Source organism: Phyllostomus discolor, chromosome 11, assembly GCF_004126475.2.
Source record: "Phyllostomus discolor isolate MPI-MPIP mPhyDis1 chromosome 11, mPhyDis1.pri.v3, whole genome shotgun sequence".
NCBI lineage: Eukaryota > Metazoa > Chordata > Mammalia > Chiroptera > Phyllostomidae > Phyllostomus > Phyllostomus discolor.
This window is the reverse complement of record NC_040913.2, coordinates 65,260,628-65,286,727: the sequence shown is the minus strand read 5'-3', so window position 1 is coordinate 65,286,727 and position 26,100 is coordinate 65,260,628. Positions and strand designations below refer to the sequence as shown.

At 42.1% G+C, this 26,100-nt stretch overlaps 1 long non-coding RNA gene and 1 pseudogene across 1 annotated transcript; one reads left to right on the top strand and one right to left on the bottom strand.

Moving 5' to 3' along the window:
• Window positions 1-1,602: 1,602 nt before the first annotated feature.
• Window positions 1,603-20,032, bottom strand: LOC118497403. The gene is made up of 3 exons (XR_004899927.1): window positions 19,441-20,032; window positions 13,630-13,635; window positions 1,603-1,612 (listed from the first exon to the last, which is right to left on the bottom strand). It is a non-coding gene; the product is annotated as an uncharacterized LOC118497403 (long non-coding RNA).
• A 427-nt stretch (window positions 20,033-20,459) lies between these two features.
• LOC114508410 lies at window positions 20,460-22,657 on the top strand (annotated as a pseudogene).
• The last annotated feature ends 3,443 nt before the right edge of the window (window positions 22,658-26,100 follow it).

Here is a 26,100-nt window from a genome sequence, read left to right as displayed (position 1 = left end):
GCACCATGTTAAGAATCAAAATTCTTCACTATTCTCAGCACCTTGGTCATGGTGCTTTTGGCCTTTTGCTGGTGCTCAGTGACACATAAATGATTCTGCCTTTATTTTATATATACATATTTCACACATAAAACTTACCATCTCACTGATTTCAAGATATCCATAAAGTTACTGCTCTAACTTACCAAGCCCTTTCCCAATTATATGAATAATTTTCAGTTTCCCACATTAAGAAATAATGCTGCTATGAAAACATGTGTGTATATTTTTTTTTCTTCATTGGACGTATTTCTTTATCCTCCCATTTTCCTTCTGTATCATATTACCATATGTTGAAATTACTTGGCGTCCCACATCTGCGTTTCATTAGAACCATGTCTGCTCAGCCTAACCTCTCTATCTTTCCATTCTTTCCACCTTCTTTCTTAGCATTTTTGCTTAATTACTTTTCCACCGGGCTTGTCATTGCAGCCCTTATTTTCTTAACTTTTTTAAAAAATTCGTATTTCACTTTGTCACATTCATCTCTACTGGAACTAGAAGAACCATCTCCATCAGAAATTGTTCTGTGGTAAGTGAGGCTTCTTCACCCCAGGCTAATTTGCTCCCTGTCCAGCCTGAATCTTAATGAAATTTGGCACTTGGACAAGTACATGAGGCCCTGTTCCCTAAGGGACATCTCTATTTTCAATAATTAGTAGCTTCTAAAAATTGGGTTTTAATTAACCAAACCTATAATTTGTTTGATGTAGCTTCTTCTGGAATGAGTCAAAAGAACAGAAAAAGGGGCAATTAAGAATGTTTCCCTTTGGAAATTGACATTACATTCAAATAAATGGATGAGGACATTTACAAAGCAAAAAATTTTCTTGTAAGATTGATTTGCTGCCCCAGCACAAAATATGGCAGACAATTAATTATGTCACCAAATATATGTTGTTATCTGTTTCTTTCCTTTTCAAAAAGTATTTCTCCAACAGATTTTTAAAAAGTTTTGCATGGAATAAAGATAAAAATATCAATAGGTATTTTAAAAGAAAAATCAGTCTTGGCCAGCATGGCTCAGTTGGTTGGACACGTTCCCACAGAGTGAAAGTTATGCCTAGGTTGCAGCCCAGGCCCCAGATTGGGCATGTGTGAGAGGAAGCTAATCGATGTTTCTCTCTCACATTGATGTTTCTCTCCCTCCCTTTCCCTCTCTCTAAAAATAAATAAATAAATCTGTTTTTAAAAGAATATCCAGGGTGAAATAATCAACTCACTATAAAAATCATTAGGCAAAAGGAAAAAATATAGGGACCTGAGAAGGCGAAGGAGTAAGTGGAAGCTACACTAATCTTCTCCCAGGACAAATCTGGAATTACAACTAAATTGTAGAGAGATCATCCTGAGTAACCAATGAACACTAGCTGAAAACAAGCTTTATAACCAAGGACAGACAGAAGAAACTACATCACCACACATGCGACTGGTAGGAAGAGTTGGGGAGGGATGAGAGGGCTCACTGTGCTCCCATAGGTGGCAGCTAAAGTTCCAAAGGGATATTTCAGCAGACAGGAGGGGAAGTTCCCCTGAGAGAATGGGGTCTAAACCCTAAACTAGGCTCCCCAGCCTACAGAGATAGAAAAGGAATCCAGGTAATAGCAGATGTGAAAAGCACTGGGGTTTCTGTCCACCAGGAAGAGATAGCTAGAGACACGGAGAGTCTCCTAAAGGGCCAATGCACAGAATTTTCTTTTGCAGCCACTTATTTTGGGCTCTGGCAAAGGGAGGGCAGAGTAGATTATACATGCTTGAGAAAGTTGGAGCATGGTGGCTCTGGAGAGAGAACTGAAGGAACAGCCACAAGGATCCCTGTCCTGAGTTATTCCCCACACTGCAGAAGGCCTCTTTCTCAGGCAAAGCGCTCCCCTCCAAGTGGCATTAGCCTGAGGGGAAGCAATACACCTCCCCAGCAGCAATTACTCTGCCCCACCCAGGGGATCTTAAGCCCTGTTGCTGAGGACAGCTGGAGACTATTTCAGTGATTAGTTTTACAACTAAGGTGGTTGTCTGGGAACTCTGAGACTTCAGCTGACCCCTCAGACCTGTGCACCGCCTGGTTCTTTCTGCACACAAACAGGCCTTGCTGAGGGAGGCCACACAATGTGGATCACTTTTCCAGGTTGACCAGGACAAGTCACAAGCAGCATCTGACAAAGGCCTACACATGAGTCTTTGCAGATCTACCTAATACATAGAAGCAAATACATAGGAACAATGGGAAGACAAAGAAACAGACCCCAGATCAAAGAACAAGGGAATTCTCCAGGAGAGCTAGACAAAATGAGGGCAAGCAATTTATCAGATAGAGAGTTTAGAGTAACAACTATAAGATACTCAACAGCATGAAAAAACACACAGAAACCATTAAAAAAACACCAGTCAAAAATAAAGAATGCAATATCTGAAATAAATAGTACACTGGAAGGAATAAACAGTAGGTTAGATGAGGCAGAGGACTAAATCAGTGATTTGGAAGACAAGGTAAAAAAAATGCCTAGGCAGAGCAGCAAAAAGAAGAATTTCAAAAAATGAAGATAGCTTAAGAAACATTTTGGATAACATGAAATGTAACAACATCTGCATCATGGGAATACCACAAGGAAAAGAGAGAGAGCAAGGGATCAAGAAACTATTTAAAGAAATAATGACCAAAAACTTCCCTGATCTTGTGAAGGTAAAAGACACACAAGTCCACAAAGCCCAGACAGTCCCAAATAAGTTGTACACAAAGAGGCCTACACTGAGACACCTCATAATTAAAATAGCAAGGCTTAAAGACAAAGAGAGAATCCTAAAAGCCACAAGAGAAATGCAGATAGAAATACAAGGGAGCACCAATTAGACTGTCTGATTTTTCAGCAGAAACATTTCAGGTCAGAACAGAGTGGCATGAAATATTCAAGGTGATGAAAAGCAAGGACTTACAACCAAGGCTACTTTACCCATCAAGGCAATCATTTAAAATCAAAGGAGAAATAAGGAGCTTTCCAGACAAGAAAAAGCTAGAGGAGCTTATTAATACCAAACCAGCACTGCAACAAATGTTAAAGGGCTTGCAAGAAGAAGAAGAAGACTATGACAAAGGAAAAGAGTCTAACAAAAATGGCACTAAATATATATCTATCAATAATCACTTTAAATGTAAATGGCTCAAATGCTCCAACCAAAAGACATGGTGTAGCTGAATGGATAAAAAAAACAAGACCCATATATATGCTGCCTCCAAGAGACCCACCTCAGATTGAAAAATACACATAACTAAAAGTAAAGGAATATAAAGATATTTCATGCAAATGGAAAGGGGGGAAAAAGCTGGCATAGCAGTACTTATAGCTGACAAAATAGACTTTAAAATCAAGGCTATAGTAAAAAACAAAAAAGGATACTACATAATGATAAAGGGAACAATCCAACAAGAGGATATAACCCTGGTAAACATTTGTGCGCCCAACATAAGAGCACCTAAATATGTGAAGCAAATCTTGATGGACATAAAATGAGAGATACAAAGAAATACAGTCAGAGGTGGGGATTTTAACACCCCTTGACTTCAGTAGATTGACCTTCCAGACAAAATCAACAAGGAGACAGCAGCCTTAACGGACACACTAGATCAAATGGACTTAATTGATATCTTCACAGAATTTCACACCAAAGGATCAGAATATACATACTTCTAAAGTGCACATGGAACATTTTCTAGGATAGACTACATGTTAGGACACAAAACAAGTCTCAATAAATTTAAGAAGATTGAAATCATATCAAGCCTCTCCTCTGACCACAGTGCTATGAAACTAGGAATCAATCACAAGAAAAACACTGAAAAACAGGCAAAGACATGGAAGCTAAATAACATGCTATTAGACAATGAATGAGTCAACAAGATCAAAGAAGAAATCAAAAGATACCTTGAGATAAATGAAAATGAGAACACAATAATCAAAAATCTGTGGGACACAGGAAAAACAATCCTAAGAGGGAAATTCATAGCATTACAGGACTATCTCAAAAAAACAAGAAAAAGCTCAAATAAACACTGTAACTTTACACCTAAAGGAACTTGAAAAAGAAAAGCAAACAAAGCCCAATGTGAGAAAAAAGAAGGAAATAATAAAGATCAAAGCAGAAATAAATGAAATATTGTCTAAGAAAACAACAGAAAAGAACAATGAATCCAAGAGCTAGTTCTTTGAATAGATAAATGAGATCAACAAATCTTTATCCAGACTCATCAAGAAAAAAAAAAACAACATGACCCAAATAAATAAAATCAGAAATGAAAGAGGAGAAATAACAACTGACACTAAAGAAATACAAAGGATTCTAAGAAAATATTATGAACAACTATATGCCAATGAACTGCACAACCTGGACAAAATGGATAAATTCCTAGAAACATACAACCCTCCAAAGCTAAATCAGGAAGAATCAGATCTGAATAGACAGATAATGCCTAGTGAAATTGAAGCAGGCATCAAAAACTACCAACAAACAAAAGGCCTGGACCAGATGGTGTCAGAGGGGTATTTTACCAAACATTCCAGTAAGAACTAGCACCTCTTCTTCTCAAACTATTTCAAAAATTCAAGAGAAGGGAAGACCCCCAAACTCATTTTATAAAGCCAACATTATCTCAATTCCAAAACCAGATAAAGACACTACAAGGAATGAAAATTATAGGCCAATATCCCTAATGAACATAGACACTAAAATCCTCAACAAAATACTGGCAAACCAAATACAGTAATGCACCTAAAAGATCATACACCATGATCAAGTGGGATTTACCGCAGGAATGCAAGATTGGTACAACATTCCCAAGTCAATAAATGTGATTCACCACATAAACAAAATAAAGGATAAAAACCACATGATCATATCAATAGATGCAGAAAAAGCATTTGATAAAATCCAGTACCCAATTATAATAAAAATTCTCAGCAGGGTTTAGAGGAAACATAACTAAACATAATAAGGGACATATATAACAAACCGACTGCCAGCATCATACTCAATGGGCAAAAACTAGAAGCATTCCACTTAAGATTGGGAAGAAGACAGGTGTGTCTGCTTTCACCTCTCTTATTCAACATAGTACTGGAAATTCGAGCCACAGCAATTAGACAAGAAGAAGAAATAAAGCACATCTAAATTAGAATGAAAGAAGTAAAACTGTCTTTATTTGCAGATGACATGATACTGTACTTAGAAAACCCAAATGATTCCACCAAGAAACTACTAGAACTGATAAATGATTTCAGTAAAGTAGCAGGATACAAAATTAATATCCAGAAATCAGTTGCATTTTTATATGCCAATAACAAACTAAGAGAAAGGGAAATTAAGAAAACAATCCCATTTACAATTACTTCAAAAAGAAAAAAAATAGCTAGGAATAAACCTAACCAAGCATGTAAAAGACCTATACTCAGATAATTATAGACACTAAGAAAGAAATTGAAGAAGACATAAATAAGCAAAAGCATATGCTGTGTTCATGGTTAGGAAGAATTAGCATCATTAAAATGTCCATATTACCCAAAGCAATCTATAGATTCATGCAATTCCTATCAAGATTCCAATGACATATTTCACAAAACTAGAACAAATATTTCAAAAATTTATATAGAACCACAAAAGGCCCCACACAGCAACAGCAATCCTGAGAAAGAATAACAAAGTTGGAGGAATCATGAGACCTAATATGATTTTATGCTATAAGTCCACGGTAATCAAAACAGCATGGCACTGGCATCAAAACAGACACATAGATCAATGAAGCAGGATAGAAAGCCCAGAAATAAACCCACACCTTTATAATCAATGGATATTCAATAGAGGATGCAGGTACGTACAATGGACTAATGATAAGTCATTCAATAAATGGAGTTGGAAAAACTGGACAGATACATGCAGAAAAATGAAATTAGACCACGTTCTTATACCACACACAAGAATAAATTCAAAATGGATCAAAGAGTTAAATGTTAGACCTATAACCATAAAAATCCTAGAAGAAAACATAGGCAGCAAAATCTCAGACACTGCTCATAGCAATATTTTAGCAGATATATCTCCCCAAGCAAGGGAAATACAAGAAAAAACAAACAAATGGGATAACATCAAGGTAAAAAGTTTTTGCACAGCAAAGGAAAACATCAACAAAATAAAAAGACAACCCAGAGTGGGAGAATATATTTATCAATACATCTGATAAGGGGTTAATACCCAAAATTTGTAAAGAACTTACAAAACTCAAGACCCCCCGCCCCCAAATAAAAAGCCAATTAAATTAGAAAGTGAGGAAAGGAAGGTTGCTGATTCAATTCCCAGACAGAGCACATGCCTCGGTTGCGGGCCAGGTCCCCTATTGGGAGTGCACAAGAGGCAACCACACATTGATGTTTTTCTCCCTCTCTTTCTCCTTCCCTTCCCCCTCTCTGCAAAATAAATATTTTTAGAAAATAGTGAGCAAAGTGACCAGCTTCAGTTCCTCTCTCAAGGTTCCTGCCTTGGAAGCCTGCCCTGTTTTCCCTTCGTTAGCTGCTTTTAAGTCATTTATTCTGTATTTGTGGTTTGGGGCTGTGAGGAAAATCCTGATCTTTTTACCTCTTCCCCTTTGCTAGGAGTAGGGTGGGAAGAGAGGGTAGTCTCCATACTCTGGGTTATCAGTGGAGGGGAAGAGGGGTCATGTCTAGACATTGCCCCTCTGTGAACTGTCATGCCAGTGTGCCCACCTGCCTGGTCTACATCCTGAAGAGATGTACCGTCCCACCTCCAGGTGGGCACCATCACTCCCAGGAGCTGAGCTGGAGGAATGCATTCGGGGCTGGGTGCGGAGCTGACTGTCATGGGTGTGGCTGACCCTGAGCCAAGTTCTCTGGCATTTGCTGGATGTGTCCCCTGCGCTCCTCTCAGGAGGAGTTACCTCACATTGGGTAGTGAGTACCCAGGACTGGTGGACCGATTTGGGTTAGGGATCCTAGGGGGATAAGGGAACAACAGAGACGGAGGGGAGGGAGAGTGGGGGCATTGTCGCACCCTATCTGGAACCTCCCCCTGGCGTGGTTCTACTTGTGGTTGAAGTCTGGTTACAAATTGGTTTTTAACCCACGAATTGTGATTATTTTTTAAAAAGCCAAACAGATTTTGGCAGGAGTTAGAATAAATCCTAGGGCCTGGGCTCCTCTGTTCTTGAACCTCCACAGTCTTCTCCCTGTGAGGAGATGCCAGAGGGAAAAGAGGATCTCAGGCTGTCTCCAGCCTGCTTCCAAATGACCTCTTGGAAGTAGGCTGAAGGTGAAGGGAGGAAGGCCAGGGGCCATTCTTCCTTCTGAGAGGCAGCTGCAGTTCAGGCCCTAATATATACTTTCCCTTCTGGCCTCTGCCTTTCCCACTTCTGGTGGAGGAGGGAGAAGTGGGAAGTAGTTTGGGAACTGGTTTGTCCACATCCACTTCCCCATTGTTGCTAGGCCTGCCCTCAGGGTAGAGACCCCACCCAGGCTGGATAAGAGGTGGGCTTGGTCAAGCAGGGACCCTGAGGGAACAAATCCCTTTCCTTCCTGGGAGAGTATGCCCCCTTACCAGGTAGTTTAACAGAGACTAGGGGCTCCCCCACTCCCCTCCCTCTAACAACAGGCTGTGTGGGTTTCAATTCCCATCCTTCCCAACCTGGCTAGGTGTTGTTCACCCTGTATCCTATCATGTGTCTGAGTGTGTGTGTGGGGGGGGGGGGGGCGGGTTCTGTACTAATTTTCATGGCCTGTGGCTTTTCCTTCCATGCATCACTCCCTCCGCCCAGCCCCCGCATGCCAAGGGGCCACCCAACAGGCATTACCGCATGCTGGGGTCATTGGGTGAGGGGGGTTGGGCTCACGATGTCCTGTGGTCTTGAGATTTTTATTTTTGCGTATGTAATCCATCTGGTACAGGTAGCTAACTTTGTAAACACTGTGTATTTCCCCTGCCCTCATGGTTGTTCGTGTAAATAAACTGCATCTCCCACTGGGGGGGAAAAAAAAGAAAATAGTGAGCAAAGGAACTGAATAGATGCTTCTCCAAAGAGGGCATACAGATGGCCAACAGACATATGAAAAGATGATCAATGTCACTAATCATCAGAAATGCAAATTAAAACCACAATGAGGTACCATCTCACACTTGTCAGAATGGCTACCATCAATAAATCACCAAACAAGTGCTAGTTTACAGAGGATGTGGAGAAAGGGAGACCCTTTGCACTATTGATGGGAATGCAGATTGGGGCAGCCACTGAGGAAAGCAGTATGGAGACACCTCAAAAAATTAAAAATGGATCTGCCTTTTGACCCAGCAACCCCATTTCTGGGAGTATATCTGAAGGAACCCACAACACTAATTTGAAAGAATATAAGCACCCCTGTATTCATTGCATTATTTACAATCACCAAGATATGGAAGCAACCTAAGTGCCCATCAATAGATGAGTAGATGAAACAACTATGCGACATTTACACAATGGAGTACTACTCAGTATTCCACTCAGTATTTCACCACACAATGGAATGTCTACTCATTAAAAAGAAGAAAAGTTTACCCTTTGTGGCAGCATGGGTGGACCTGAGCACATTATGCTAAACAAATAAATCAGTAAGAACAACACAAATACCATATGATTTCACTCACATGTGGAAAATGAACTAACAAGGAAAACAAAGACAGACTCAGAGAGCAGGATGACAGCTAAGAAGGGAAAAGTAGGGGGTGGAGGGATTAAGCAAAAAGGAAAAAGGACTCATGGACAAAGACAACAATGTGGCAATTGCTGGGGGTAGGGTGGTATAAGGGGACTAAATGGTAATGGAAAACAAGACAATAGAAAAAAAATTTTTTTAAAGGATTGAGAAAACTGGGGCTGATTCTGTGACTCTGATGAATATCATTCAACTCAGAACCCAGAATGCTAAGGGGAGTAGAAATTAGTTTTATTTAAAAGTTTTCAGAATGAAGAAAAAGAAAAGGAAAACCCAAGAGAGCAGCTGTATTGATAAAGATAAATGCATAGAGACCTTACCTTCTAAAATAAGGGGCCAGGAGTGCTGTGAAACAAGGGTTCTGCCTGTCCCCCCTCGTCATTCACCTCCAGGCTAAACAAGAGAAGGCCAAGAATTTTGCTGAGGGCTGGAGCATAGAGAGAGAACCTCATCTGGAAGGAGCACTGAGGCTCTTTCTCTTCCTACCCTAGAGAGGAAGGTATGTGCTTCACCCAAGCAAGAGAGGAGAGCTGGGAGATAAGTTCAGAGCTTCCCTTGCTCCCTGGCTTGGTGGGATGTAGTGACACCTTCCCCAGCAGCCTATGGCTGCCTTTGGAAGAGCTCAGGTTCTGAGTGTGGTAGGTCAGGGAACACTTGTTTCCCTGGGGCTAAGGAGAACCCTGTATCCAGAGTTGGGTACTTCTAAAGGGTCACCTCCGAAATGGGTCTCTGGAAAGATGAAGTAATACCAAAAGCAGGGTCTGTGTGTAGGGGAGGGATCCGCTAATGCTCAAGGGCCAGGTGCTGGAGGTGCCCTGAACACTAGGGAGCTATAGGTGGAGGGTCCCTGCAAGGCTATCTAGTAAGGACCCATACAAGCACTTCTACATGTCAGAAGATGCCGATTCTACCCACGAATAGGAACTTGCCTGTCCTTACAACTCTCTCGTCTGCTCCCTTAGCACCCAAACAAGCCACGGGTAGCGTGGTGATTGGGGCAAGGAGAATATTCAGGAGGGAAAGAGCAAGAAGCCAAAGAGCCCCACTCCCCCACTCCAAGTCCTGGGTCAAGGTTGGGGTTGGGCTAGGGAAGGAGAGAAGGTTAAAATTGAATGAGAAAGGGAAGACTTAATACTAGAATAGACTGGGATTTTTTTTTATACTGAAGAGATGTGATTCTTTGTTAATACCTGCAACCCCAGAAAAGCTGTGGCTTCTGCCCTAGACCTCCTCCAGTGTGTTTATGGGATGCCCACAAAGAAAGGGGGGGCAGACCTGTTTAAAGGGGCTGTGAAGAAAGAAAATAAAGGCAATCTCTGTTTTCATCCTATGGAGGCCAGCTTATTCATAAACTGGAGGCAGTTTTCTGACAACATGGGGAAGTCAGCATGAAGCTAGAATATGGAGCCCAAGGAGCTAGAAGCTGCCCTAGCCTCCAGAACTGATAGGGGAGGGTGTGGCCAGCTGAACAGACCTCAGCCTTCCTGGGAGCACAGGGGACAGCAATGGACACTGGCCTGTAGAGCTTGCTGGTCCTGGCTGTGAGGTGTTCATCCGCTGAGTGCTACCCGCGCTGAGGCAACACTGTCTGGGTTTCCCTCAAAGACCTCCCAAAAGAAGACACTTGAACTGGCAAGAAGACTTTAGTGGCTCACCCCCATGATTGTTACATTTTTATAAGTTAAGTTGGCATTGTGAGTCTAGATCTATCTCAGGTTTAGTTCATTTGAACCTACCCATTTCTACACATGGCCAAATTCTAGTTTCTAGTCCTGCAGAGTTTGGGTCCAGACATCAAACAAAGTGTCTACAGATAAATTACCACCTTCTAGCAAGACTCTATGCCACACCTTGGTCAGAGAATGGTCCACCCTCTCTGATTTCCCCTCCAAATCAGCTCAACATTGACATGCACTTGTGGGTCAACCAGAAGCCGAACCATGTGCTTGTGGCTGGGACAGTAGTGAGGAACACACAGCCACGTCTTGGCTGTGCTGGCCTGTCTCAGCTGTGTGCCAGTTAACCAGGGACTGCATCACAAAGCTGTCGTCATAAACTCTGAAAGGCAACCTCCATCCACTTCCCACCTGCAGGTTGGTGATTTTGGATGCCAGGGTGTCTAGTGGCATGAGGGCCTTGGGGCAAGAGGGAGAGGACACAGGTTTCAACACAGACCCAGCAGCAAGAGAACCTATTTTCCATCATACCAACGTGTCATCTAATTCCATATGGCACAATCTTCACAGTTTCTGAATAAGCTAAAAGGATGAATAAGAGCATTGGATTGACCAACTCGTCAGCTCAATGGTTCTTTTGTTACATACAAAAAAACACAAACTATATGGACAATTTCCATAAAAAGGCTATACCAAAGTTAAGGTATGTACACCCACTTGTATGTCCAGAATTTATTAGTAACTCAGGTGTCCAAAACCCAGATTTACAAAGTATGACTTTTCATTTTCATTGGCACATTCAAATTATTCTCCATGTGCCTCAATATCTTACATCTTAATAATTTTTAATAGTCTGTCCTCAAGCTTGTATTCACTATTATAGAACAATAGAAGTGTTAAACACAGGTGCATTTACAGCCGCCCTGAGACTGAACCACCCAGGTCAGCTGTTTGAGAACACAATGGAACGCTTATATCCCAGACAATGGGCAGTGTGACTAAAGTATTTGATACCTGCTCTGTTACACCCCAAAAATACAACCACCAAACCAGTTATAAGCTGGAGTTTAGAGCAGTGGTTTTTACATATTTTACTCATGAAAAACTACTGCAGCTTTGCATATTTTTAATTTAACATTTAAAAATGTTTATAATATACTGACTTAAACTTACATCATTCCTTTAACAGTATCCAGTAGAATCTGCATATCATAAAAATTTCATACTCACCATTACCCATTTAAAAAATGCACTAACGAGTTCTTTAAAAGTCTCTAACTTTATATTTTTTCCTTAAAATTATATTTTAATGTACTTTATGCAGAATTTATCTTAGTGTAACATACTTTTATACTTAAATGACTTATTAATCACTCTGGCATGATTTTCTACAGACAAAGACATATGCAAATAGTAATATATATTTTTAAATGTGATCATAAAGCTCTAGGTGTCAAAATATTTATCTAGATTGTGTTACATAACTTTTATCAGTTCACAGCTGATCAAAACCAATACAGCATACCAATTTTATAATAGAATATTAAATATAAAAATGTAACTCTGGAAACAACTGTTTTAATGAGATGGATGGGGCTATTTTACTTTTAAATTAGTTCATGTGTCTGGGAATATATATTTCTTATTGCTAGCCTCAGACAAAGTTCAGCAATTGTGTTAAAGATTTCTCCTTTGCTATGAAAATTTGACCTTGGGTTAACTTCCTATCTCTGCTCCCCTGACAGCTTTATGAAGGCGTCACCCTGTGTCAACAGTTAACATGCTGACGATGAGAATGACTGGTGATTAGCCCTCCATACAGACTGGGAGGACTGTGAGTGGTGGGAGGCCACAGTGTGGTAACAGTTCTTTTTTTTTTTTTTTTAAGATTTTATTTATTTATTTTTAGAGAGGGAAGGGAAGAAGAAAGAGAAAGAGAGAGAGAAACATCAGTGTGCGGTTGCTGGGGGCCGTGGCCTGCAACCCAGGCATGTGCCCTGACTGGAAATTGAACCTGCAATGCTTTGGTTCGCAGCCCGTGCTCAATCCACTGAGCTACGTCAGCCAGGGGTGGTAACAGTTCTAAGTAGGCATGTCCCCACCTCATGGACTGTAAGACCTAAAATCCCATGTGCTATCTGCACGTCTTTGAGCCTCATAGGACTCCAAAGGCCCAACTACCAGTTCCCTGCTTTCACCAGCTATGCGCCCCACCCAGCAGGAAATGCCCCCCACCTGCCTACATCTCCCATCATCTGGATCAACTGCACTCCTCCTGGTCTTTGACCAAATGGGTTTTACCACCCTGCTAGCTCCTGAAATTATTCAACAAGGCTATCGCGTCTTCCTGTGGGTATCAGAGGATGCCCCTCCTCTCATTACCACAAAGCCCGACCCTCTCCTAATAGGTTGGTTCTCTATGGGGTCAGCGGCTCTGGCCCATGTCCACAGACCCCTCCCAACATTTAAGCTGGGAATTCTGCAAACCTGGCTGTGTCCACAAGATGGATGGAGATGAGCCACTGAGGAGTATGACTTATTCTGGAAAATTAGCCTAAAGCCCCGATGAGTCACCAGTGTCGCTGGGCTTATTCATCATGTTTCATGCTCCTGAGCCAGAGGGTAGGGCAGAGGTAAATGAGAGGGCAGGAGAGGCCGTGACTAAGAGGCGGTGCGCCCGCCTGTTCAGAAGTCTGGCCAGTCTGCTCAGAGAAGGTCTGGAACTCTCAAAGATGGTATGCATAAGAAACTTTGGTCTCCTCAAGTCCAGAAAAGGCATCATTGGTTCATAGTCAAAAAGAATGAATTTAATAACTCAGCTCACTCTGGAAGTATCTCTAACTTGTGGACACTCATGGAATGAAGTGCGCTTGACTAGAACATGCAGGCTCCTCACCAGTTTCCTCTGTGTTAACACATTCAAGGAAAGATCAGGGAAAAAGGCGAACCAGTCCTACTTATACGCTGTTAACCTCAGCACTCTCTTCTTCCCACATCTTGATTACTTTGATTCCATTTTCAAACAACATTGAAAAGATGGTGGCATTGGTAACACACAGGTTGTGTCTGGACAGGTGAGATGTGACAGGACCTCATTGTCACCTCTCATTGCTGAGCTTTAAGACACCTCCTTGGTTAAAAGGAGCTGATTCTGCTGAGGGAAGTTTGACCACCTCTGTCTGTCCCAACACTGATGCTCCGTTAGGACTTGGGGTTTAATCACTGCAGCAATTTAAATGTAACATGGGCTTACTGTGTGTAAGAATAAAGGATTTTATTCACAACACCTTGCCTTGATCAAGAAGAGACCCTCCTAATTTGAGAACACTCCATGGGCTAAATACATATTCTATGTGCTTTTAATTTGCACAGTTCTTGTATCTTCATTACTGTTTTCCTAGTATCTAGCTAAAGTTACACCACTTGGGAAACCCTTGAAAAGCTATATATCATGTACCATAACAATTTCACGCAATAAAAAAAGTAGTTTACAATATCAAGTATTGGTAAGGATGTGGAGCAACTGAAACTCTCATGTGTGGCCAGTGGGAGTGTAAATTGGTTCAACCTTTCCAGAAACCTTTTAGTGATATCTCCTAAAGTTTATATATGATGTGCAAGAGTGTTTATAACAGCATCACCCATAATAGTCCTTAACTGGAATCAGCCCCAAAACCTGCTAGTATGAATAAATAAATGGGGTATATTCATGCAGTAATGTATGCCACATACTACACCTTGTAATATTGCTTCGCTCAGGACCTGGACAACCTCATGAACATAATATTGAACAAGAAATCCAGACACAATTACACAATTCAGTGAGAGAAAGTTTCAAAAGAGCAAACCTAACTGATGATGAAACAAGTCAGAAGAGCACTTGCTCTGAGTGGGGATAATAACTGGGAAGGGGTTTGAAGGAATCTTCTGGTAATATCCTATATCTTGCCCCACAGGAGCGTGGTCCAACAGATGCGTTGCCTTTGTAAAAAGTTTTCCAGCTGCACTTTTATGATTTGTAAGCTTTTCTGTACATACGCCATGCTTCAATTTAAATGCTGACTTAAAAATATATCTATATCCTTTCAAGTTTATTTGTAGACATGTAGGAAAATTGGTTTTGAAACTAAAGAATACCATAAGTGAAATTAGTGGTAAAAATTCTATAAGATTCAAGAAGTTAAATTAATATTTACTTTTAATAAATGAATTGGCACTTGCGATCCTGTGATTAGATATGAGAACAGTAATAAAGCCATTGATCAACGCCCCCTATTGGCAATCAACAGTAAGTAGGATAGAATCCATAAATGAAATTAAATCAATGATTGCTAGCTCTAAAACGCGTTTGCTCGGAGGGATTACAAACCGGCATTAAAGTTTAGTAGAAAAAGTGAAAAAAGAGATTGGGCTTGTAATACTTGTATCTGTTAAGAGGACACAGCTGTAACAAGTACAGCTGTATTTCAGCACACCTATGCACCTCATTAGTTATTTAACCATTTGGGTGCCCACAGGACCAAGCCCCTCTGTCCCCAATTCTGGAGCACAGTGCAGAGCCATCTGAGAGGAAAGCAGCATGAACGAACGAGAGCCCAGGGCTGCACTCCACTTTACTCTGCAATCTGCTTCTGCATTGGTGCTCAGAGCAATTCAATGTTCAACGCAAGACAGATGCTCCCAGGGAAGTGCAGCCATCTGACTACAATGAGTTGTCAGAGGGAATTAAGGGTGTCTCTAGAATAAATGTGGGTTCTCCCGCATCATATCTTGTTAAAAGGCCCAGATGCAGGCTTGATGTTGTTTCTCCAACATCTGGATTCTGGCTTTCCCTTCATTGGTAAACATCCAGCAGCTGTGGGGGTGGGGTTAGGGGGTCGGTAATTACCTCCAGCACCTCCTAGCCATTGGGACAGTGTGTTGTTCTTTAACTCACGATTCCACATAAAGGCTTGATAAATAGTGACAGCTTTTACCCGATGAAATGAACAGTTGATTCTTTCATACTGATGAGTTAGTTGGCACTCTGGCTTAAAGCAGCCATTCGCTTTTTTCCTCTGTGACCCTCACTGCCCACTGCCCATGAAGGTGTACAAAGATGCCATGCCAGGGGCCTTTCTTGGAACTTCTAGAGGAATCTGCTTGTCCCAGTGCACACCCTGCATCTAGCCCATGGTCCCCTCCCTTCCTAAGTGGCTGCCAAATCCTCTGTCAGGACTGGCCTTTGGATTTCCTCAGCATTTCTCCCCATTCCTTTTGAAATCTCTGTTGACATATGTGGAAATAAGATTGGGGTCATCATTCCCTTCTCACCTTTCGGGATAGCTTCTAATATGTAGCACAGAAAATAAAGCGTTGAATAAAAAATGAATACTACAAAGATAAACTGAGAAGTGAAAGGCAAGTGGTTTATATGTTAACCAAAGAACATGGTATATGTTTACTCTTAAATTTTACAATTGTAAAATATACCTAAAGTTAAATTGACTAGCTTAACCATTTTAAATATACAGTCTTATAGTGTTAAATGTATTCACATTGTTGTGTGACCAACAGAACTTCTCATCTTGCAAAACTGAAACTGTCCCATTAAACAATTCCCCACTCCCCTCCCCCAGCCTCCCACCCCCACCCCCACATTCAAGAAGCTCTGATTCTGACGACTCTAGGACCTCATATAAGTGGAGCCATACCAGATTCGTCTTTTTTGACTGGCTTATTATTATACATTTATTTCAAACAAGAAAGTGTTGATAGAATTTTTAATACACTCTAGCTGTTTCTATATAACTTGTTTCATAAACGCTTCTTATTCTCTCTTTCTGATATGTTTTCTCTTCCTCTCTGTTTAAATCCTTTATCCCACTATTTCTTCCCACCTCTTGCTTTTGGTGCATTTTATTCTCCCTTTCCTGTTTTTTTCTCTTTCTTCCTGTTTTCCATAACACAGCTGGATGGAAACTTTAAAGAATTAGTGTTCAGCAGAGTGACTTCTTGAGGACTGGCCAGGTAGGGAGGGTGTCCTGGTGAGAAGTCTGTGCTTTCTCTCAGCCTCTCACCTGAAATCACTCAGAAGTGCTTCTCTTACCCCAAGGGGGCAGTCATCTCTCATGTTTCAACGGAAAGGACTGAAAGTTGAGCTGCCTTGAAGAAAATGAAAAAGGTTCACCAAGGCCACAACAGATTGTGTTTTCAGAGAAGGTGAGACAAATGTGACTAGGTTGCAGGGGCCTTCTGGGGACTGGGAGGAGGAAAGGGTCCTGGGCCAACACTTGGCCAAGAGGGAAAGAGGAATCTTCCAGAGGGTGGGTGACAAGTAGGCACTGAGAGGGGCCAGAGGCCAATTTGGTCCTGAGTGGAGGCCTCTGTTGGGAGAATCAGCACCCATGGACACATAGGACTGTGCCAAGTGACAGGGCTGGGCCACATAGTGACTGGACTTAAGGCAGAGAGCCCAGAGTCTGGTGGAGTCTGGGGTCTAGAGATACCATGACTCTCCAGGGTCCCTACACAACCCAAGGAAGCAATAAGGAGCCTCCCATGGTTTACTTTATGCACTGAATTGTGTCCCCCACAAAGGATAGTTCACATTCTAGCCCCCAATACCTGTGAATGTGACCTGATTTGAAAAGAGTCTTTGCAGATGTAATTAGAGAAGATGAGGTCTTATTTAGAGTAGAGTGAGCTTTTGGTCCGTGTGACTGGAATAGAGAGCGAGTTCAGTTCCCCCCTGCCCCGCGCCGTCTTATGTGTATTTTGAGGTTTGAATTGTATTGCCAACAGAGATAAAGCTAAGTACTTTTTAGCAATATATTTTACATAGAAAAGTAGAGAAGATATAGACTAAGAGCTTCATGCTTGTTTTGCCATACTTTGCATTTTCTCACCTCATTATTTAATTTTATGTAACCTAGCTATGACAATGAATTGGCATTTTTTGTGGATGACAGATATGATTTTTCTATTTTATACACTCAACTCATATGAGCAAAAGCAGCTGAGGTGGTGATTGAGCTACTCCTCTTGTCTATTATTAGGTAGAAATTTAACAAATCTTTCATGAGCACCTCCTCTTCATCAGGGGCCCTCAGAGGGCTCATGTTTTGCTCGTGTCGCATTTCACACTTCCCCTTTTCTGTGCATATTTGTCTTATTTCTCTATGCAAATTGAGTGTTTTAAAAATTCACGATGTATCATATTCTATGTAATCATGGGCAAGTTACTATTTCTCCGCTTTTCAACTTATCGTAATGCAAAAGTTGTCCTCATGCTTTCTGATTTTGACTGCAGAACTGAGAACATCTTGGTGATTTCCCCCCTTAATTAGCATAAGTTTCATGTTTATTTATAGGTGATTGGAGAAGTATGTCTATGATATATAAAAAGATAAAATGTGACAGTTTCCATTTTATGGAACAAGAAATATTAAATAAACTGTCAAACTTGCCACCTTTCAGTTTAAAATTTACATTTACTCTTTGCAAGGCAATTAGATGAAACAAGACAACATGAACTCAGTCTAGGCCGGCATCGCAAGAGGAGTACAACATGGAATGAGTCATTGTCATGTAAACTATGTCCTAAAAATATGGAGTGACGTGCCCACCTCAAGATAGAAAGAGCCAGGAAATAGGAAAAATGGAATCCCAAGTGAAGTCATCTCCTCAAAGTCCTTTCTCAACATATACTTGGGAAAGAGCCCCAAATTTTCTAAGATGACCTAATTTAACCAGGGGTGATTTGGGGACTTGGTGAAGAATCCTAAAACATACGAGCCAAAGGCGTGGGAGTAAGGGCAGCAGCTGCGACAACTGCAGCTTATGAAAAGAAAGTTTGCCTCACCATGGACCAGGAGCCCTGGTCGTTGCTTCCAGATTGCATGTGGCCTCACTGAGCTCTGACACCAAGATTAGACAAGATGAGGCAGATCCAAAGCCAGGACAGATGGAGAACCAAACTACCAGTCACAAGAAAAACAGCCACAGCAGGTTTCTGTGCTCTTAACATTTTCAAAACTATCATAGTTCTTTAGATTACCTTCTATTTTACCATATGTGTGTGGCATTGTGCTGGGTACACCAGCTGGGGACTCTGTCAGTTGCTGAGTATGTTTATTCCCAGGATGCACCCCAGAAGTGGGGTGAAAACCAGGATGAATCTGGGAACTCATCCTAATGAATCCTCCCCCCAAATCACTAAAGTACAGGATTCAGAGTTTCCAGGTGGAGATGCTAGGAGGGTATTGCTCCCAGAGAGGCCATGGAAGCTCTGTGCCCCTTCCCTCATAACTATACATCTATAACTTTCAGCCTCCAAAACTGTGAGGCAACACATTTCTATTATTTTTCAGCTACCTAGTGTGTGATACTAGGCTAGTGCACCTCAGAAAATAAATACTCTATTTATTATGGCCATTGTTTATTAAGTGCTTCTTATTGAGTTAATCACTGAACTAAGTTTTACATGGGTTATTACATATGTAATAACATTTAATCCTCCTAAAACCCCATGGGAGGTTCTAATGTTATCCCTACTTAACAGATGTGAAATAAGCAGGTCTCAGAAGGATTAAGCAACCTAAGTCACACAGCTAGTGAGTTGTTGATCAAGACATGAGTCCTGGTGTGCCAGGCTAATGCTCTGTCATTTCTCCTGCATGACAACACCACCACAGACCAAATCACTGTTGCTTTTGGTCCAAAACTATTTCAAATTTCATTTTGAAGAAATTTCAATCTTATAGAAAAGTTTCAGGAATAGTACAAAGAGCTCCTGCTGATCCTTCACCCAGGACCCCCATCCAGATTTCTTCCATCAGTTGCCCCATTGTTGTTTATAACAAAAGACCCAGTCTAGGATCAATTACTATGCCTCTCTAATCTCTTCAATCTGAACATCCTTTATTGTCTTTGATTCTCATGACCTTGACATTTTGGAAGACTTCATGAGGGGGACCCTGTCCCGCAGTGTCCCCCAGCATCACAGATGAAACAAGACTGCCAAGACAGGATCTACTTGGGAAGAAAAGGATGGGTAATCTCTCAAAGGAGAAGAGCCCTGAGCACCTTTTTCCTTGGGCTTTTATTGAGTTTAGCTTGCATAGGAATACATGTCAAAGAACGGAGATGTGGTTTACAGATAACATGTCTGGGACAATGAGGAGCCTTTTCAGTCAGGGTTTGGTAGACAGAGTGACGCCAATCAGCCATAAAACCTGGGGAAACAAACTCATGTTGTGCTTGGACCCTAAATATTTAGTATGCATAGCTTGAGAGCATTCTTAGCAAAGCCGGTTTCACAGGCTTTAATGCATTCTTTCTCAGGCCTGATTGCCCCAGGAAACTGCCCATTCCAGCAAAGGGCTGCACGCCCTGGAGGCATTGTTTCAAGTCTGAGTCAGGCAGGGGAAGCTAGGCAGCCAAGAGAGTAGTAGACTTTTTACAGATAGAATGAGGACTCAGGCTATAACAAAGCCAAGGGGTGAAGGTTCGTCACCCCTTCTCTAAAGTCCCCTAAATCCTTCCCTGACAGTCCCTTCGTGACTGTGCCTGTCTTAGGTTGTTTCTCCCTTGAGGAATCTTACCCATCATTAGCTAACCAGTCATCATCCAGAGCCAAGCAGGGGGATATGAGTGTGGGGACAGGTTTTTGTGTCCTTAGAGGCTTATGTCTGCAAGGCCTTTCTATTCAGCCTTAGCTGTGGGAGGCTACAGCTTCTGAAACCAGGCAGGGCGGTTACCAACAACTGCAGGCATGTCATTTTGTAGAATGATCCAAAATGCAGGCTCATCCCACACTTCCTCGTGATCAGACTGTAAGTTAAGCATCTTGGGCAGGTAAAGCACAGGAGTGTGGTGTCCTTGTTGCATCCCATCAGGTGGCACATGATGTCCCTCTGTCCCATTGCTGCCAGCATTAACATCGATCACTTGGTCAAGATGATATCTACTGATTACTCTACTGCAAGGTTGCCTTTTCTTCCTTTTTCATTAATAATTATTTTGTACACCTCCTTTTTCTGTGAAATCACCATGGCAGCTGGGACCCTGTACACATATCCTGAAAACTCAAGGGCCTTAAATGCCCTCACTGCCCCTCAGTACAGCAGGACTCAGATCCATGTGCTCTCCACACCACCCTACTTCCACTTTGGGCAAACCAACCATGCCCCTGAATTTCTCCACAAATTTCCTGCCAGCAAGATTCCAGCATTTGAAGCTGACAATGGATTCTGTGTGCTCAAGAACAATGCCATTGCCTACTATGTAAGCAATAAGAAGCTGCAGGAAGTAGTACAGAGGCAGCAGCCCGGGTGGTAGAGTGGGTGAGCTTTGCTGACAGTGACATGGTGCCCCCAGCCAGTGCCTGGGTGTTCCCCACTTGGGCATGATTCACTGCAACAAGCAGGCCACAGAGAATACAAAGGAGGAGGTGAGGCAAGTTCTGGGACTGCTGGATGCTCACTTGAAGACACGGACTTTTCTGGTAGGTGAATGTATGACACTGGCTGACATCACAGTAGTTTGCACCCCATTGTGGCTCTAAAAACAGGTCCTGGAGCCTTCTTTCCACCAGGTCTTCCCCAATACCAACTGCCAATTCCTCACCTGCATTAACCAGCCCCAGTTCCATGCTGTCTTAAGAGAGGTAAAACTCTTGAAGAAGATACTAAAAAATTAGCAGAGAGCCAGCCTAAAAAGTACACCCCACAGAAGGAGAAAGGATCTTTGGAGAAGCAGAAACTCCAGGCTGAGCAGAAACAGAAAACAGCAGTCACCTCTGCTCCTGAGGAAGAGATGGATGCACGTGAGCCTGGGCTACCCGCTGAGCCAAGGGTCAAGGACCACTTTGCTCAACTGCCTAAGAATACCTGTGTATTGAATGAATTTAAGTGTTGGGAACAGCCCTGCCTGGTTTCAGAAGCTGTAACCACCCCCATGACTAAGGTTGGGTGAGCGACCTTGGAACCACAAGCCACTGAGGAGACAAAAGCTTATCTCCTTGGCAGGAGCGCCACTTCTGCTCCTTTTACTTCATCCATAACTGGCCCCCAATGATTGATTGGTTAGCCAATGATGGGTAAGATTCCACAAGGGGGGAACAATCTAAGATAGGCATGATCACGTGGGAGGCCCCCAAGGAAGGACTTGGGGGGCTACAGCAAAAAGGGGTGATGGACCCTCGCCCCTCAACTTTGACAAAGCCTGAGTCCTCATTCTGTCTTCAAGAAGTCTCCTAATCTCTTGGCTGCCTTACTTCCCCTACCTGACTTAAGCCTGAAACAATGACAGAGGGTGGTGCAGCCCTGTGCTGGAAAGGGTGGGTTCCCCGGGTAATCAGGCCTAAGAAAGAATATGTAAAATACCGTGAAACCTGCTTTGTTTAGAATGCTCTCAATTAAATGATAAGGGTCCAAGCAAGCAGTAAGCTTGTTCCTCAACGTTTTACAGCTCTTTAACTATCTGACCCTGACTCAAAATAGGCCCTCAGAGTTCTTTGTTATCTATTGTTTGATCCTTACTATCTAACTATGATTGATGAGCTTTACCTGTATTCTTGTGCAAACGAACCCAGTAAAAGCCCATTGAGGAAAAGGCTCTTGGCCCTTCTCCTTTGAGAGATCAGCACCTTTCCTCCCCAAACAGATCGTGTCTTGGTAGACTCATTCTCATCTGTGGCGGCTGGGGGGTGGGGGTCCCCCCCCCCCCATTTAAGTGCAAGTAGTCCAATGAGGACACACTCTCTATTGTGCTGTCATGTTTTGGGGAGCACTTTGATGAGAATAATCGTCCTTGTGGTACTTCCAGTACTGCTTTCTGGTAGAGCTCACCCAGACCCTCATCACTGGAATGTTCCAACAATTGGCCAAGCTGAGGAAGGATGCCTTTGGCAGTGTCGTCCTCTTTGGAACGAACAGCAGCAGCTCCATTCTGGAGTTTGGGTCTTCTGAAGCCAGGAGCTTGCCTTTCCTCTAAGTCCAGACAGGCAGTTGGACTAGGGGTCATATACATGACAGAAACTGAATCCTGACAGCGAGGAGTCCCAGACACTAGTTTGAGAGTACTTTTGCTGGGAAGGGGCCTTCCAGCATGTGAGCAAAGCCTTCAATCAGGGCAAGATCTTCTAGTGAGCATCTCTTGCCATTGCCTAGCTGCCTGCTCCTGTCCTTCAGGGAGATGGTGGTCATTAAAAGAAACTGAGTATTGAAAAAAAAATTACTATTGTTTTGTGGAGGGATCCTTTCAGACTAGGCAGACATCCCATAGCTCATCACACTGATTTACTGGTTTGATTTATAAATGATTTCTTCATTCCACTATTCCTGCTACTTCAAGAATTTCCTCTTTCCTTGATATATTTATTCATTTGCTTATATTATCAAACCAAATTTTTAAAAGGTTAAAACATATCGAACAACAAATTTGAAGGTGGAACAAATTTGAAAATGGTTATTTGAAATTTTCTAGTTGACTAGAATGGATTGTTTTCACTACAAATTTTGTGAGAAAGCCTGACCTAAATGCTGTTAATTTCATGTATTTCTGTTCCCTTCATTATCTTCACTGTCACCCCATCCATTATTGGTAATAGATTCAAGGTATTGGTAATGTAGAAATAGATAATGTCACACAGTTGAAAGGGTTAGGCCAGTTTCCAACCCGCTGAACTGCCCCTGAGTCAATTATCCTGACTTGCTTGATGGCCTGAGGCTTGATCAAAACCCTCTCCCACTGCACACAGTAAGACATCTGGTGCCAGCACAGTGACCAGCGGTCAGACTGACCCTCCTGTATCTTGGAACAGCCCAGCCCTTTACCTAACCCATTGTCCCAGCTCACATCCTGGATGGAACCCTGAGGCACCCGCCTGGAAGAATGAGAGACTAACCGCTACCCTATTCCCTCACAAACCCCATGTTTTTTGTTTAAAAACCCCATTCCTGCCTCCCCCAGGGCTGCAGTCTGTCCCCCACTCAGCCCGCCTGCAAGTGCAGCATCAAATAAAGGCACTTGGATCAGATCATCCAGTTCCTCCTGCCTCTATCTCTTGCGCATTTCTAACAACAGTCACTCGTGTGTATTTCAGACCAGTATTTAAAAGGTTGGAGGATCTTATCCTATTCACTAGAGAAAAAGGATATTTAAAGCTGTAGAATTTACTGAGTATGGCTTCACTTTAACTAAATCACAGAGTTAATATCTACAAGTAGAAAAACCCATTAGACCAGCATCTAACAAATATCAATAGTACACATCTTTCTCTGAGATAGTACATCATTGATATACTATCATGAAAGCATTTACAAAATATCTAGAAAACTTTTTTGTTCAGCACCATTACTCCTGTTTGGATTAGAGTCAAGGGGATCTTGCAAACATTCCCTATAACATGTCCCTTTGGATCAGAAATTCAGCAGTTTTATAAAGTCACTTTTCTTCAGAAGCTTTGCCTCCACTATTTGTGGCCCAGGGTAAGATACATAAAACTAAATAGAATTGGTTTACACTACCTATTTCAGTCAAAAATTATTTCAGCATAAAGAATGAAATGGATTTTTGCCAGAAGTTGGAGGCACTTCAACTAATGTAATCTAAACACACGGGAGTCCCAGCCACGGCCAGGCATCTAAACTGCAAGGTGTCGATGGTTTTATGCACTCATTTTCTTCTCTGAAGAGCTCAATGTTCGAACGTGAATGTCAGTTATCACTTCACAGGGACGTTAATACTAGCTAATGAGTTGTAGTATTCCTTGCAATGTGTCTCCAAGGAATTCTGGAAGCAAATAGGTATGAAGAAAAGTCAGTCCTGTGGAAATTTCAGCCTTTCTTGAGTTTATGCCTATTATCAGAGCTGCCCTCAATTTCTTCTTCCATTTCCTATCACACCAAGATAGAGAAACACTAATACTTGCTGGCAGAAAATGCGCCCTGACTTCCTCTGGTCAGAGAGAACCCTGGAAATTCAATATGCAGTGAAGCCTGGTGAACTGTGTCAAACTTCTGCTCAAGCTCCCCTGCCTTCTTGTGAGCTCTGCCCCATCGCTGGGCTGCTGCCTTATTAGGCAGGTCAGGGAGGAGCCATGCAGACGCCACAAGTATGCTGTCCAGGTGATTGTTATTATTCTTTCAGTCTGTTGTTTGTTTTTCAATATAATTAAATTCTTCATTACTTCTAGACCAGGGGTGTCAAACTTATTTTCACCTCAGCCTCACTGATATGGCTCCCTGTGAAAATGAGTTTGACACCCCTGGTCTAGACTCTGAGGAGTCTACTTTTGCTTTTTTGCATAGAACAACTTAGTTTCTTTAATAATTTTTATCATAATATTTCTATGTTCCTCAGTCAGATTCCTTAGTCATGTCCCTCACTATCTGATTACATAATGTTTTAAAAATCATGTGTTACATTTGGAGTTTTGATGCTTATTCAGTTCAGTTTAACAGATATTCTCTGTACTCATTCTACTCTGAGTCTAGCACTGTGATAGGAGCTGTAGGTACAGAGAGAAATAACCTAGGAGAGAGCTAATCCAGGAAAGAGAAAAATCCAGAGCCAGGGTAATCCAGCAGAGAGGGCCAATCCAGCAGAGAGGATAATCCAGGAGAGAGGATAATCTTAGAGAAAGGATAATCCAGGCCTTGTCTGTGAGAGGAAGTGGGAGAGACAGGGAAGTGAAAAAATACAAGTTTATAAATGAGAAAAATTAAGATACTAAACCTATACCCCACACAGGTGATTTTGTGATCAGGTGCAAACAGTTATAGGATTTCTCAAACCATAAAAATGTCCCTTGACATTAATAAAGCTCACAGTTTTAAATTATTTTAAAATTTCATGAAACCCATTCCTGGATACTGGACTATCTCCTTTATCAGTCAGGTCCTCTCTGGTCCCTGGGCACCTCTCTCATGGCAACGTGTCCATAGTGCTTCCTGAGCTAACACTTCAGCTGGCATCTCGCCTTGTACCAGCTCAGGGTAAGGGAAAGATTTGACAGAAACTAGGAACTGTTGTTTTTTTTTTTTTAAATAGTTGTTCTGACTGAGTTTTTTCTTTTCCTAACAAAAATAAGTCACCTTCAGGATGCCAATAACATAGCATTGGAGTTCGATTCCTACAGTAGACAAAATCCTAAATCAACTCTGAGGGGATGTATAAACAAAATAAATATTTTGGAGTCAGATATCATACCTTTAATAAAAATTGTGACTCACTGTAATGACTCACTATTCATAGGGAAAGTTTCATCGAACAGGTTGTTGGAAGTGATTCTGAAACCATAGCACCCCTTGCAGATTGGTTAGCAAGAACCCTCATGCAGGGTTTCTGAGTGTGGGATGTAACACCCCTCCTTCCAGTCCACTGAGGAGGTGGCTGCCGGCTGAGCAATGACCAGCCAGGGACCATGTAAGGCAAGGCTTCGTAGAGGAGCATTGTGAGCACTAGGTAGGCCCAACTTCCCACTGAGGGTCACGTGGTATATGTTCATAGGTCCTTGAGGTTTTATAGGAAGAACAATCTCTCTCTCTCTCTCTCTCTCTCTCTCTCTCTCTCTCTCTCTTCCTCCTCTCTCTCAATCTCTCTGCATCCCTCCATTCCTCTCTCCTCATATCTCCTTATAGCTGCCTTAGGTTGTGTAT